Genomic DNA, 15,613 nt, shown 5'->3' with positions numbered 1-15,613 from the left:
CCTCTCCCCTAGGTGACTTCACACCATAAATGCTGGGCGGGACCCAAGATGCCCCAGGTGTCTCCACCAGGAGGCAGATTTCGTACATATGGTTAGGCACTGCCACCATAATTCAGGACTACTGGACGAAAATACTAGAACAGCTCAACAGAGTAACAGGGTGGGATGTATCGCTGGAAATAAGAAGATGCCTACTTGGACTGATACCCAGGGACCCTAAACGTAAAACTAGCAGGTGCTTCTTGATACTAGGCCTTACAGTGGCCAAGAGATAAATAGCTATACTCTGGATATCCCCAGTGGGTCCAGCAATAGGTAAGTGGAGGGCAGACCTTAAGAAGTGGGCATCGGCGGAAGAGGAGCACATGAGGAAAACTAGGAGGGACGAGAAACTCCAAGAGGTGCTCCAGGCCTGGGGCTGATGATTCAAGAAGTAGTAGGGCTAACCCCACATACACAACAAGACGCAAGTCAGGAGGAGAGACAGGACCCAAAGGACTCCCAGAGGACAAACGAACATACTAGAGGTAATCAATTAGAACACAATTAACAGGACTTGACTTTTGAGATGTAATTGAGTTAAGATTATCTAGCAGACACTCACTGTACCTAATGGAATAGTAGATAGACGGAGCTGATGGGGGGGAGTTGGGAGTTCAAAGAGGGGAGTTTGGAAACATGATCTTTACAGTTATGGACTAAAACGCTCAAACCAATTGTAAATATGCAGCTAAATGAAAGCTAAGTTGTATTAACATATACTAATATTTAGAAATTTAAAAAAAATTAAAAAGCTTCTGCTTGAGACTCTGTCTCACTACACAGCTAAAATAAATAATCTATGAACCTCATTTCCAAGACAATATGATCCACCCATTCCTTCATATTGCTGAGCACCTGCTCCTCATATCAGCCCATATGCAAATTAGAAAAGCTGAAGGTGAAGCAGGTGCCCATAGCTGTTCCTTGCAATTGATGATACAATTCATTAAGAGGCACCACTCCATCGTCATCAATAATACTTTGTTATGCTCTATAAACTTCATGTGTCTCATCCTCAAGAAATGCTTAGCAGCCCGAAGTCCATCATGCTGTCTTATGCTAGTATAAGTATAAAGTATGGTTACATCCATAGAGATAAGGGACATTTCTTCCTCCCATCTAACATCGAATATCCTGCATAATAAGTCTGCGATATCTTGAATATATGATGGTAATGTTTTTTACTGTAGGATTGAGGAGCAAGTCAATGTACTTTAATGAGTTCTCAAAATTTCTCTCTTGGGTTGATATCATAGTGCGTCCCGGTGGTATAATAGCATCCTTATGTACTTTTGGAATTGGTTAAAATGTAGGTAACTTGGGGTGGTTTTGTTTTAGAAAATGGAGTTCATCCCAGTTCAAATTTTTTTTTATACCATTCTTTTAATAACGCTGCATAAGCCTCATTGACCTTTTGAGATTGCAAAGTAGTAATCATGCGGTAACATGCTTTGTTGTTAAGATGTTTATAAGCTTCTTTTAAATATGAATGTCTAACCCACAACACTACATTGCCACCTTTATCGGAAGGTTTTACAGTAACATTGATCATATCCTTACAATTTGCTACTGTTTGTCATATTTCCATATTTACTACATTCAAACATTTTTTCCTTTTATTGGCTTTCAATTTCAAATATACATTCCATATCTCCTTAACCAGGTTGTCCAAAAAGGTATCTATATTATCGTTAACTGTTTGGGGGACATATTTGGATTTAATTCTGAATATTGTTTCTGCTGTCTCTTGAGTGTCAATATTGACAAGTCTTGCTCAAACCTTTCTTTCAGACTCTCTTCTCCTCCTCCTGATTCTTTTACTATTCCTAGAAGGTCTTGTAGCAATGTCAAATCTGACATAAGTAAGTTCTCTCCACTATGGTTTCTTGTTTCAATAGTTGGTTTTTGGGGCTTTTTGTTCTTATGAATTTTTGTCAACTTCAGGTTCCTAACAAATGTGTACAGATCAATTCTAGTCTGTGAATAATTAAAGTTCTCTTCTTGACAATAAGACAGTCCCATATACAGATTGCTTGTATATTATACGTAAGAGGCACTTGTGTAAGATTCACTACTGGTGGTCCTTCCTTTTTATCTCTTAACCTGGCCCCCTCTTCTTTGTTGCCACCTTCTCCTCTTGGTCTGCCTCGACCTCTCTAGGGGTTGAGCTCTGTTTTTGAATCTGTAATGAAAAAAAATGAAACACATCTGCTAGAGATGTGTGACTTGTCATCATCTCCCTTTCCTCTGTTTCATCAGCTTCAGATCCAGGATCTGAACTGAAGTCACTAAGTTGAGTCCTGTACTCGCTGTCCTCTCAGGGAATCGCATCTTTTAGCAAAAGTATAAATCTGGCCATTTCATAATCCAAACCATACCCCTGGAATTTACTTGCATTCCAGTTTTTTTATACTTTGTTCATATTTAGTCAATCTTTCTTTCAACCCGTTTATGAAATTCGACACTTTCCCTGCATCTTCATCCTTCTCCATTATTAAAGTTAAATACTTTATTTGATTCAACACTTCCTATCTTTCTATTTCTGCATATTTAATCAAGATTTTATGCATGCCTTTTGTCATTTGAGATGTCATCAGTGATGTCTTCAGTGATGTCACTGACCATGTCATGAGTGATGTAATATGTGACGTCATCAGCAGTGCATTGCGGGCGCGCAAGTTATAGTTAGCTCAACTAACTATAACAGGTGAATTTCTCTGGTTTTATATGAGTCAAATGTCCAACTAAATATAACGTCCCTGAAACCTATGGTTTTTAGTGAATTTCAAAGGTTTTTTAAATGCTAATTCCTAACTATAACGTATGTAAAACCTACGGTTTTATTCAGTGAATTTCAAACATTTTTTAAATGGTAAATTCATATTTTAAAATTTATAAAACTTATTTTTTCTATTTTTTGTAATATTTTGGATCTCTGTTTTCCTTTTTTTTACTTTCAAAATTATGTAATGTTTTATATCTTCAAAAAAAAGATGTATATCTTATTTTTATTTTTTTGACAAAACCTGAGTCCCGTACCGGTAGTGTACTAAGCTCCATCAGCACGCACATCCTATCCGTCATATTGCTAAATTCGTAAATGATGCGCATTTCATATCCGACGGGTTTGTGGCACCGTGTCCCGCGTAACATCATATATGTATGAGGTGGCGCCAGCTGCTACTTTGGTATGCGACGCCAGTCAGTCAGATAACTTTATTCGGTTATAATGCACCATAACCATAAAAGTACAATAAAATCACAACATCTATTAAACAAAAGGTAAATACACAATACAAAATTAAAATCAAGCTATCCAACTTCATGTAAATTCATACAATAAGCTCATTACGATTTAAATAGTTATTGATTTCCGTGAAATAAAAACATTTTTAAGAAAAGCCGAGAGGGATGCGACAGTAAAAATGTTATCTAGCCTCTGGATTGCTAAAAAGGCAGGTCGACATTGTCTAAAATTCATATACTTTAAAATAGGCAGTATCCACCTTTTTCTGGGAATTGTATAAAACTTACAAAAGAATAAAATATGAATGTCAGATTGATCAGACAAATCGTCGCAGGGACACTTAATGATTAGCCTAGACCAATCGTTCACAGTGGGGAAACTTAGTAACCTGAATAAAATACCAAATCTAAGGCGGATTAACAAGAACCTTTCAAGGTCTCTCATCTGTAGATTAATGTATGGTTGGATAACATTTGAGGTCAGTATCAATTGATGTGAAATCACAGATTTTTTATTGAGCTCCACATTTTCCCTACATTCCTCCAAATAAGTTATACATAGTTTTTTCAACTCTTTCCTCGAGATCAGACTCATCATCCAGGGATCTTCATAATACTTCAATTGACCAATGTTCCCAAGGAATGTCTTAATATACTGTAACCATCTCATCTTATGGGCACAATCAAGATTTATAGCATCCCCTAGAATAAGAGGGTTAAAAGAACATTCCTCTGTGGTCCAGACCCTGTGCCACAGAAGAACCGGCTGCACCTTAAAAATATCTTCCAAGTACGGCAGTCCAAGTTCAACATGACAGTTAAGGGTGGACACACTATCCGGTACTGATAGCAAGTATCTAAGAAAATTATTTTCTATTACCTGAAGGATAGTCATATTTGTGTTCCCCCAAATTCCTGCCCCATTTGTAGCAATTGCAATGCAACTTGCTTTATAAATGCATAGGAGTTCTTTAATAGGTTTCTTTCCAATTTTCTTACTAAACGATTTAAGAGCCATGATGGATTTTGAAAACAGCAGCCGCCTAGTTTTTACTGCGTTGCACCATTGACCAGAACAATCAAACAAAATACCCAAATAGGGGAAAGTTTGAGTAAAATCTAACGGTTTGGAGTCAATATACATTGTTTTCTTTAATTTAAGTGTACGTGAACCATAGTTCATACAGAAAGTTTTTGTGGAATAGACTCTCAAATCCAAGTTGGTCATAAAAGTAGCAAATTATGTAATCATTTTTTGCATTGCAAGTGGAGTCCTGGCCATCAATACTGCATCATCAGCATACATTAATGCTGGTATTGATCGATTGGAAGCCAGTGGCATGTCCTGACATTCCTGCAGCAATGTTTTTCCTAAATTAATAATATAGATGTTAAATAAAAATGGGGCCTGGACGCATCCTTGCCGTACGCCCCTAGCAATGCTGAACATCCTGGTGCATTCGCCGTTTTTCCCAAATCTAATCGAGGCCCTTGCACCGTTATATAAATCCGTGAGGAATTGAATAATGTTGTCCGCCACTCCCAGACGTTCTAAAATTAGCCACAAATTACTGTGGGTAACACAGTCAAAGGTGGATGTTAAATCTACAAAAGTTAAAAACATCCTACCACCTTTGGCTTTCGTGTATTTTTCTAGAAGGATATGTAAATTAAGGCACTGATCTACAGTCCCAATGCCTTCCCTAAAGCCATATTGGAAGTCACTTACTATCTTATGCTCATCTGCCCATATTTGTAAACAATTTAAAATCACTCTACCAAGTATTTTAACTGTCAAGTCTAGCAATGATATAGGGCGATAGCACACGCAACTAGTCCTATCGCCCTTTTAAAAAATTGGAACTATAATAGACTCGTACCAGGTTGATGCCAAATCCACGGAACAGGAGGCATTAAAAAGTCGAGTGAGCAGTGGCGCCCATAAATTCATATTATTCTTAAAAATGTCCACCGGTACCCCGTCTGGGCCCGGAGCCTTTCCCCCCAAGCTAGATTTAATGCTCGAAATGACTTCCTCTACGGTAGAAGTCAAATTAATCGTATCGTTTGGGGAGTTATATGCGCCCTGCTCTAGTACCTCGTCAGACATATCTTCAGTTATGGTACGTATGCTATAAAGGGTTTCAAAAAAGCGTACCCATTCGTGTTTGGTAATGGCAATCTCAATCCTTGCCCTAGAGTTATCATTAAAAAAGGGAGCATTCACTGCCTTCCAGAATGCTGTCATATCACGGTATTGTGAAGCATCGCATAGAGCTTCCCAAGCTTCCTTCTTCAAATCGTCCTTTCTCCACTTTTGAGCCACATTATATCCCCTCTGCGGGTCCCTAATCAAAATCCTATCCCTGACAGTGGAATTCAAAGCATGTTTAAGATTGGAATAGGCCTTGGTGCACATAGTATCAAACCAACTATTTGTGCAGTAAAAATTTTAAAATTATTAATTATTTCAGTGTTCTCACCTGTCTCACTCAAGCAGACATTAAAACTAGGTACACAGGTCTTAATTAATTTACATAGAAAATCTTCAGGCACTACCATAGACCACTTCAGTGAGTATCCGTTCTGTCTTTGCAGGGCGATATTATTCGGATAACGCCTAGACTCTTGGTCATGCACAGGGTCAAAAAGTGGGTTTACAATTTCAACCCTTAGAGGGAAGTGGTCACTTAGGGGATTCTCTAGAGTTTTATAGCTTAAGACATTTTCTTTACTACATGTCGATATCAAAATAAAATCAATTATCGAGAATACCCCTCTGCCATTAAAGGTAGGGGAAAATGGCATCTCTGGTTGACACATTTTGTTTGCGAGCCCCAAATCACATGTAAAAATGATTTCATTCAAGAAGTCCCCAATTTCTGAATGGTCAAAAGGTGTTAAATTCATATCTCTATCTAGCGTAAGGCCACAAATCCCCTTTTGTCCCTGCATGCAAAGTGGACCCCCCCCCACGACAATAGACTCTTTAGTTTCCTTGCCTAGCGAACTGCAAATATCGTTTCTCAGAGTTTTCAAAACAATTGAAACATCTCCTGAGGGGACATTATTATAAAAGTTCACAACCAATAAACATAATTTTTTATCGATATGAATCCTAACCACATGATAAAAACAATTATTATGTAAAATCTCAATTTTATCACATTTAAAAAAGGTTGGATACATAGGCGACGCATATGCAGTACCAAGCTGCGCGTTATGTCATGTACGAATGGAGTCGCGCCTGCTGCGCGTTGCGTATTTGATGAGTGCACGCTGCCAGGCCCTGTGTTATGTCATAGACGTATGGTGTCGCGCCGGGTATGCCATTCCCTCATATTTTTTTATGTCTCCAACTATATCTAAATAGCTTTAGAGTGTATATGAGAGCAAGCGATAATCTAAAATATTTTAAACATTTAAATATTTCTAACTGTAATAAATGTATATTGTGGTAAATATATTTTCTCACTATCGCATCGGACGTGGCGACCCCTAGGCTGCGAAACGTCTTGGTGCCCTCCCGCGCCTAATTTACATGTGAGATTAAGGTCTTGAGTGCTGCAGAGACCCCACAATATAATAATAGATTGGCCCTGGAACATTACCCGCCAGGGGGCTCATTTAAATGAACGGGTGAGACCCCACTTAATTTTTTTCTCCATTTTCACTATCCGGATCCGCTTCATTAAAGCGATACAAGATTTTCCTCCTTTCGCCTCAACAAGGCAAACAAGGGTTTTCTATCACAGGGTGGAAGCCATGCTCCCGCTCTGTAATAGCAAACATAAATGTCCTGCGGATGCATTCCCCAGGACATTGTAGGAGCTGCGCCTGGGAGGTGGCACTCCATAGGGCCATAATGCATTGGTTACTGCAAAACTACAGAATTAGTATAAACGCATACTTACACTACTTGTACACGTGTAGTACAGCGACCAGAGTGTAGTGAAGAGGCAGAGGAAGCCCAAAATCAAAAAATATAAATCCTACCAAATGATGACATTGTTCGATGAGCCGACGACTCTGGGATGAGTAGGAACAGCTTCACGAAGAAAACGAGTCTTCAGCAGAACGCAAGGAAGCTCGAAATATTGGTGAGAGCTGCCTTCTTTTTACCTTCTCCCACTCGTCGCCAAAATTATGTAGTGAAGAGGCAGACAGCAGTGTATCCGATAAGTAGATTTATTGCAAGAAAACAAGACAGCTTAAACAGCCACCAACAGGACCGGACAACAATTCATCCGTCTTCTCCAGCACTGTTTACAAACTCCCCAAGATTCCCCTCATGACAGCCCTACATTCTAACATTACATACTTACATTCTACTATGACTTACATTGGAATACTACACAGAGCACATGACTTTACAGCTATGAGCTCATGGTTTCATCCACGAGACCGGAGAGGGGTGAGTAGTTCACTTCCCACTCCCTCTATTGTATAAACGCAAACTAACACTACTTCCACAGGTATGCTACAGCGCCCAGAGCACTTCGCTTTACAGCAATGAGCTCACTGTTTAGACTCACGGTTTAATCCCTGAGTCTTCAGACCAGTAAGGGTGAGTAGTTCGCTTCCCACTCCCTCTATAGTATAAACGTATACTAACACTACTTACACAGTTATACTACAGCGGCCAGTATGCTACACCACCCAGAGCCCATCACTTTACAGCAATTAGCTCAGTTTGATCCTTGAGTCTTCACACCGGTATGCGTGAGTACTTTGCTTCCCACTTCCGGTATAGTATAAACACACAGTATGGGTCAGTAGTTTGCTTCTCAGTCCCTGTATGGTATAAATGCCTACTAACACTACTTGCACACGTAGCTACAAAGACCAGAGCACATCACTTTACAGCAATGAGCTCACGGTTTAGGTTCGCGGTTTCATACCCGAGTGTAGCAGAAGTTCATCTCAGCACCATGTCACTCTGAGCAACACCGCACTTTCAGACTGGTAGGAGTGATTACTTCGCTTAGCACTCCCCCACAGAGGTCACAGAGGTTACAGTGCTCCTATCCTCCTGTTTCCTACTCTTTTCGCCCTTTTTTCCCCTTACTCGTTTCAACGGAATCACAAAATGGCTCCCAACCCTTCCTAGTGGCAATGGCTTGCAGCCAATAAGCAGCATGCTCGTGCCAGTAACGCCTCAGCCAATCAGATGGCAGAATTCTCAAATATCGATATCTGTAAATTTCAATATTTCTGCAAAACTACTGAACCGATTTACACCAAATAAACAAAACTGTGCTTTCTAGACCAAGGACCTTCTCCCTGCTAAATTTGGGGTAATTCCGTTCACCCCTTCGACCTGTAGCCTATGAAAATTGCATGGAGAAAACACGTTTTGGGACCCCCCTTTTTTCTCAGCCCCCCCTTAGACAAAACACCCCCAAACTTTCAACATAGGAGCTGATAGGAACAAGGAATTAGTTTGGAAAATTTCATGACAATTCATCAAACTACGCCAAAGTTATAAGCAAAACAGAAAATGCCCTTCCTATGGAAACGTGGTCCTAACTATAACCTGTAACTACTCTACCTCCCCCTAAAAACAACATTCCAGCCAGCTTCAGACGCCCCTGGAGAAATTTGGATTTAGAGCATTTCCATCAGCTATTGATGAAATACCATCCCTCACCTCCTACTGAAGTCTCCCGGGGTTATGATACTTTCTGTGAATGGCTCAATCAGTCTCTAGATATGCTTATTCCGGCCAAGTGGAGTAAGACTAGATCTAGTCCCTCTAGCCCTTGGTACGATGAATCCCTCAAAGCTCTTAAAGTCTCCTGTAAAAAAGCAGAACGCGCATGGCGTAAAACGTATGATACTGACCTCAAGGCGGCCTATAGGGCCTGCACTAGAGTGTATCATCGGGCCATATGTGCAGCTAGGGCTGCTTTTTACGCTCAGGAGATTAAGAATAGTACAAACCCCTCTAAGATCATCTTCAGGGTGTGTAAGGACCTCACAAGCAAGAGGGCTGACATTGCTACTATTGAACCCTCCATGGTACACTGCGAGGATTTAGCCTCGTTTTTTGTTGATAAGGTGGAGGCCATCTATAGATCATTTTCTCAGCTTCCCATCAGGGAGGAAATGTCTACATCTCTGGCTCTTAAACCATTGCTAACTATCCCTAGTCCGACCTGGGATGAGTTTTTAGCTTTGACAACTAAAGTTAAATCCGGATCTCCGAACGATCCCATGCGACCCGCTCAATTCCGGGAATTTGCTGAATGTTGCTATCCTGCCCTACACGATCTCATCAATCTGTCATTTAGTACGGGCAGCGTTCCCAAGGCCTGGAAACAGGCGATGGTCATTCCGATCCTTAAAAAACCTGCCCTCGATCCTACTAAGCCAGAACACTATCGGCCCATTTCCCTTCTTCCCTGGCCAGCCAAGTTAGCGGAAGCACATGCTAACCGTATTCTATCTGCTCACCTGCAAGAAACGAATCTGCTGGACATTTCCCAGAACGGATTCCGTGCAGGTCATAGCACCAAAACTGCTCTTTTGGCTGTGGTGGAACACATCAGGAAGATGTTGGATCAGGGTCAGACGGCGGCACTGATCCTTCTGGATCTTAGTGCCGCCTTTGATACGGTGTCCCATCAGATCTTATTACATCGTCTGATGGAGGCTGGAGTTGGAGAGATGGCACTTGAGTGGTTCCGCTCTTTTCTTGAGGATCGAGGTTTCAAAGTGTCTACACCTCCTTTTGTCTCTGCTTCACGCCCCATTCTTCAGGGCGTTCCCCAAGGCTCGGCTCTTAGCCCCACTTTATTTAATTTATACGTCCAGCCTTTGGCGGAGGTAGCCCACAGTTTTGGTCTTTCCTTAGTGTCATACGCCGATGACACGCAGTTGGCGGTGGCACTTAACGGTGACTCCAACGTGTTTTTTTTCTAGCATAAAAATCAGCCAATAAAAATGATGACATTGACAGCAAATTTCTAAGGTTGGCAATGATTGTAAAAACAAATATGCAGGGCGGCATTGCTTGAAAGACAATTGTCTAATCATCGGTAAGGCATACCTTTTCCTTTGAAATGTTCAAAAGAATACCAGGTGCATTGTGTTCTGAGGGATCCTATCATCACAGGGGCAATTTGACAATTTTGCAGACCAATCATTCATTATAGGAAAGGAAATTAATTGGTGGAATGTGTCCAGTCTTAAACGTGTAAGAAAAAATCTGTGAAGTGCATTTAAGACCATTTTAAGATAAGGCTGCATATAAAAAGTGGTTAAAATCAATTGATCAATTTAAGGGTTTCAAAGTGTGTCATCGTTTCCCTTTTCATTGTTTCCAGTGATTCTGGTTTCTCAAGGTACTCTGGATGCACCATGTCACAGAAAAAGCGCTTGACATATGCCAACCATGCAAACGTGAATAGAGGGTTAATTTAAGACAATCGCCAATTATTGCTTGATTGAAGTCTGTAAAATCTGAGGTCCAGATTTTATGTGACAGCAGAATAGGGTGTTCTCTTGCCTGCCTTTGGGTCCCGCGGCGTTCCTTTATTGCTGCTGTGCTCCTGACTACCCCTGGTGGGACCAGGGTCCCAGCGGCTACTCTGCCATTGATGCGCCTGCGGGCGTACGCTGGGCGAAGCCCGGGCAAAGGGGGGGCCCTTTTAAGACCGTTGGAGCCCGGAGGAGACCGGGCCAGGCCCCCCCTCTAACGCCTATCCACCGAAGGCTGCCTTTCTGTCTTGTAAGTACCCACTGAATGTCAACAGCTTACTGTTTGGTATAATGACCATATAATGACTGGGTGTGACGGAAAGGGGAAGAAAGTGACGACCGGTGGCTATGTAGTTGGGACCTTAGACCAATTGATCATGAGGGCCACGTCTGTCTTGGCACATGAGATAGCCATAACATAGCATCGTCTCTCCCAGGACCCAGTTTTTGCGAAAAGATCCTCTTTAGGGGCCCTTATGAAGGCACATACATCAGAGCGGCGCCAACAAAAGGATCTCGCTGCTGGGCCCCTGAGTAAGCGTGGGCGGAAAATCCGTTCCGCTCGCGGATTTTGCGGATTTTCGGGAAATCCGCAATCCGCGAGATTTGCGGATTTCCCGCAAAATCCGCAAATTCGCACGCAGCGGATTTTTTTGGCGGCGCGCGGCGTTGGTGATACAATTTTTGCGGCGCGCGGCGTTTATCATCGTTTGCCGAGTTGTTTTTTTCGATAGTTTGCGAGTGCTGCGCCATTTTGGATCTTGCTGTGTGATCCCGCGGGAATTGGCGAGCGCGATTACGTCATCGCGGCTTGCCAGCGATAGTTTGTCAACGCGAGTACGACGAGATCACGTCTCGCGGTACTTCGCAATTGCGAGATTTGAGATGCGGCGCGCGAAAATATAAATTTGCAATTCTGCACAAGAAATCCACCAGCAAGCAGCATAAACCTTCTAGAAATGATGATTTTTATGTGAATAACTCCTTAGTTTGACATTTGCCTGCACTTTTTTAGCGAGGAGTCCATTTTGGGGAGGGGGGCAGGGGGGTGGGAGGAAGGAAGTGCCCCATAGTCTTCAACTTCCTGTTCCTGTTCAGCAGGCTCCTCCCAGTGCTTTGTCCATCTCCTGGTCACTTTTCATTCGGATGTGGACCTTGAAGGATTACCTTTTGTGGATGCTGCTGGATCTTTGGATTTGAGGCCTTTTTGACTTTCTTTGGATCACTGTTGGATTAGAAATTTTACAAGTAAGTTTGTTTGGGGCATTACAGTTGCTGCAACTAAAATTTTGGGATTTTCGATTTTTGGGCTGTTTTGGGGCCTTTTCCCAGGGGTACTCAGTGGTGGGTGGACTGATTCTTTCTGTGGGTTGTCTTGAACTTAAACATCATGGAGACCATAGATGAATTGGGATTGTGCTGATTTTTCTGTGTTTTTCGATTTTTTTTTTTTGTAAAATTTTGTGTTTTTCGATTTTTGACCTGTTGTTGGGGCCTTGACCAGGGGTATTTGAGTCTAGCATGGGCCTAGTCTTTCTGTGGGCTGTCTTGAATTTAAACATCATGGAGGCCATGGATGGAATGGGATTGTGCTGATTTTGCAGTGTTTTTCGATTTTTGGGGGTGTTCATGGGGAGGGACATGCCATGTGGCTGGTGGCCATTTTGAGTGCAGCTACAGGCACTGGCCATGTGCTGGCAGGCAAGTGGCCATTTTGAATGCAGGCTTTGTTGTTAGGCCTCCAACCATTTTGCCTACTTTTCAACCTTTATTTATGCCAGGGGTAGTGAGTCTTGCATGGGCCTAGTATTTCTGTGGGTTGTCTTGAATTTAAACATCATGGAGGCCATGGATTGAATGGGATTGTGATGATTTTGCAGTGTTTTTCGATTTTTGGGCCTGTACTTGTGGCCTTTTCACCAGGGGTATTTGAGTCTAGCATGGGCCTAGTCTTTCTGTGGGCTGTCTTGAATTTAAACATCATGGAGAGGCCATGGATGGAATGGGATTGTGCTGATTTTGCAGTGTTTTTCGATTTTTGGGCCTGTACTTGTGGCCTTTTCACCAGGGGTATTTGAGTCTAGCATGGGCCTAGTCTTTCTGTGGGCTGTCTTGAATTTAAACATCATGGAGGCCATGGATGGAATGGGATTGTGCTGATTTTGCAGTGTTTTTCGATTTTTGGGCCTGTACTTGTGGCCTTTTCACCAGGGGTATTTGAGTCTAGCATGGGCCTAGTCTTTCTGTGGGCTGTCTTGAATTTAAACATCATGGAGAGGCCATGGATGGAATGGGATTGTGCTGATTTTGCAGTGTTTTTCGATTTTTGGGCCTGTACTTGTGGCCTTTTCACCAGGGGTATTTGAGTCTAGCATGGGCCTAGTCTTTCTGTGGGCTGTCTTGAATTTAAACATCATGGAGGCCATGGATGGAATGGGATTGTGCTGATTTTGCAGTGTTTTTCGATTTTTGGGCCTGTACTTGTGGCCTTTTCACCAGGGGTATTTGAGTCTAGCATGGGCCTAGTCTTTCTGTGGGCTGTCTTGAATTTAAACATCATGGAGGCCATGGATGGAATGGGATTGTGCTGATTTTGCAGTGTTTTTCGATTTTTGGGGGTGTTCATGGGGAGGGACATGCCATGTGGCTGGTGGCCATTTTGAGTGCAGCTACAGGCACTGGCCATGTGCTGGCAGGCAAGTGGCCATTTTGAATGCAGGCTTTGTTGTTAGGCCTCCAACCATTTTGCCTACTTTTCAACCTTTATTTATGCCAGGGGTAGTGAGTCTTGCATGGGCCTAGTATTTCTGTGGGTTGTCTTGAATTTAAACATCATGGAGGCCATGGATTGAATGGGATTGTGATGATTTTGCAGTGTTTTTCGATTTTTGGGCCTGTACTTGTGGCCTTTTCACCAGGGGTATTTGAGTCTAGCATGGGCCTAGTCTTTCTGTGGGCTGTCTTGAATTTAAACATCATGGAGAGGCCATGGATGGAATGGGATTGTGCTGATTTTGCAGTGTTTTTCGATTTTTGGGCCTGTACTTGTGGCCTTTTCACCAGGGGTATTTGAGTCTAGCATGGGCCTAGTCTTTCTGTGGGCTGTCTTGAATTTAAACATCATGGAGGCCATGGATGGAATGGGATTGTGCTGATTTTGCAGTGTTTTTCGATTTTTGGGGGTGTTCATGGGGAGGGACATGCCATGTGGCTGGTGGCCATTTTGAGTGCAGCTACAGGCACTGGCCATGTGCTGGCAGGCAAGTGGCCATTTTGAATGCAGGCTTTGTTGTTAGGCCTCCAACCATTTTGCCTACTTTTCAACCTTTATTTATGCCAGGGGTAGTGAGTCTTGCATGGGCCTAGTATTTCTGTGGGTTGTCTTGAATTTAAACATCATGGAGGCCATGGATTGAATGGGATTGTGATGATTTTGCAGTGTTTTTCGATTTTTGGGCCTGTACTTGTGGCCTTTTCACCAGGGGTATTTGAGTCTAGCATGGGCCTAGTCTTTCTGTGGGCTGTCTTGAATTTAAACATCATGGAGAGGCCATGGATGGAATGGGATTGTGCTGATTTTGCATTGTTTTTCGATTTTTGGGCCTGTACTTGTGGCCTTTTCACCAGGGGTATTTGAGTCTAGCATGGGCCTAGTCTTTCTGTGGGCTGTCTTGAATTTAAACATCATGGAGGCCATGGATGGAATGGGATTGTGCTGATTTTGCAGTGTTTTTCGATTTTTGGGCCTGTACTTGTGGCCTTTTCACCAGGGGTATTTGAGTCTAGCATGGGCCTAGTCTTTCTGTGGGCTGTCTTGAATTTAAACATCATGGAGAGGCCATGGATGGAATGGGATTGTGCTGATTTTGCAGTGTTTTTCGATTTTTGGGCCTGTACTTGTGGCCTTTTCACCAGGGGTATTTGAGTCTAGCATGGGCCTAGTCTTTCTGTGGGCTGTCTTGAATTTAAACATCATGGAGGCCATGGATGGAATGGGATTATGCTGATTTTGCAGTGTTTTTCGATTTTTGGGGGTGTTCATGGGGAGGGACATGCCATGTGGCTGGTGGCCATTTTGAGTGCAGCTACAGGCACTGGCCATGTGCTGGCAGGCAAGTGGCCATTTTGAATGCAGGCTTTGTTGTTAGGCCTCCAACCATTTTGCCTACTTTTCAACCTTTATTTATGCCAGGGGTAGTGAGTCTTGCATGGGCCTAGTATTTCTGTGGGTTGTCTTGAATTTAAACATCATGGAGGCCATGGATTGAATGGGATTGTGATGATTTTGCAGTGTTTTTCGATTTTTGGGCCTGTACTTGTGGCCTTTTCACCAGGGGTATTTGAGTCTAGCATGGGCCTAGTCTTTCTGTGGGCTGTCTTGAATTTAAACATCATGGAGAGGCCATGGATGGAATGGGATTGTGCTGATTTTGCAGTGTTTTTCGATTTTTGGGCCTGTACTTGTGGCCTTTTCACCAGGGGTATTTGAGTCTAGCATGGGCCTAGTCTTTCTGTGGGCTGTCTTGAATTTAAACATCATGGAGGCCATGGATGGAATGGCATTGTGCTGATTTTGCAGTGTTTTTCGATTTTTGGGCCTGTACTTGTGGCCTTTTCACCAGGGGTATTTGAGTCTAGCATGGGCCTAGTCTTTCTGTGGGCTGTCTTGAATCTAAACATCATGGAGGCCATGGATGGAATGGGATTGTGCTGATTTTGCAGTGTTTTTCGATTTTTGGGGTTGTTCATGGGGAGGGACATGCCATGTGGCCGGTGGCCATTTTGAGTGCAGCTACAGGCACTGGCCATGTGCTGGCAGGCAAGTGGCCATTTTAAATGCAGG

Source organism: Lissotriton vulgaris, chromosome 2_1 (genome assembly GCF_964263255.1).
Source record: "Lissotriton vulgaris chromosome 2_1, aLisVul1.2, whole genome shotgun sequence".
Lineage (NCBI taxonomy): Eukaryota > Metazoa > Chordata > Amphibia > Caudata > Salamandridae > Lissotriton > Lissotriton vulgaris.
This window is presented reverse-complemented; position numbering follows the sequence as displayed.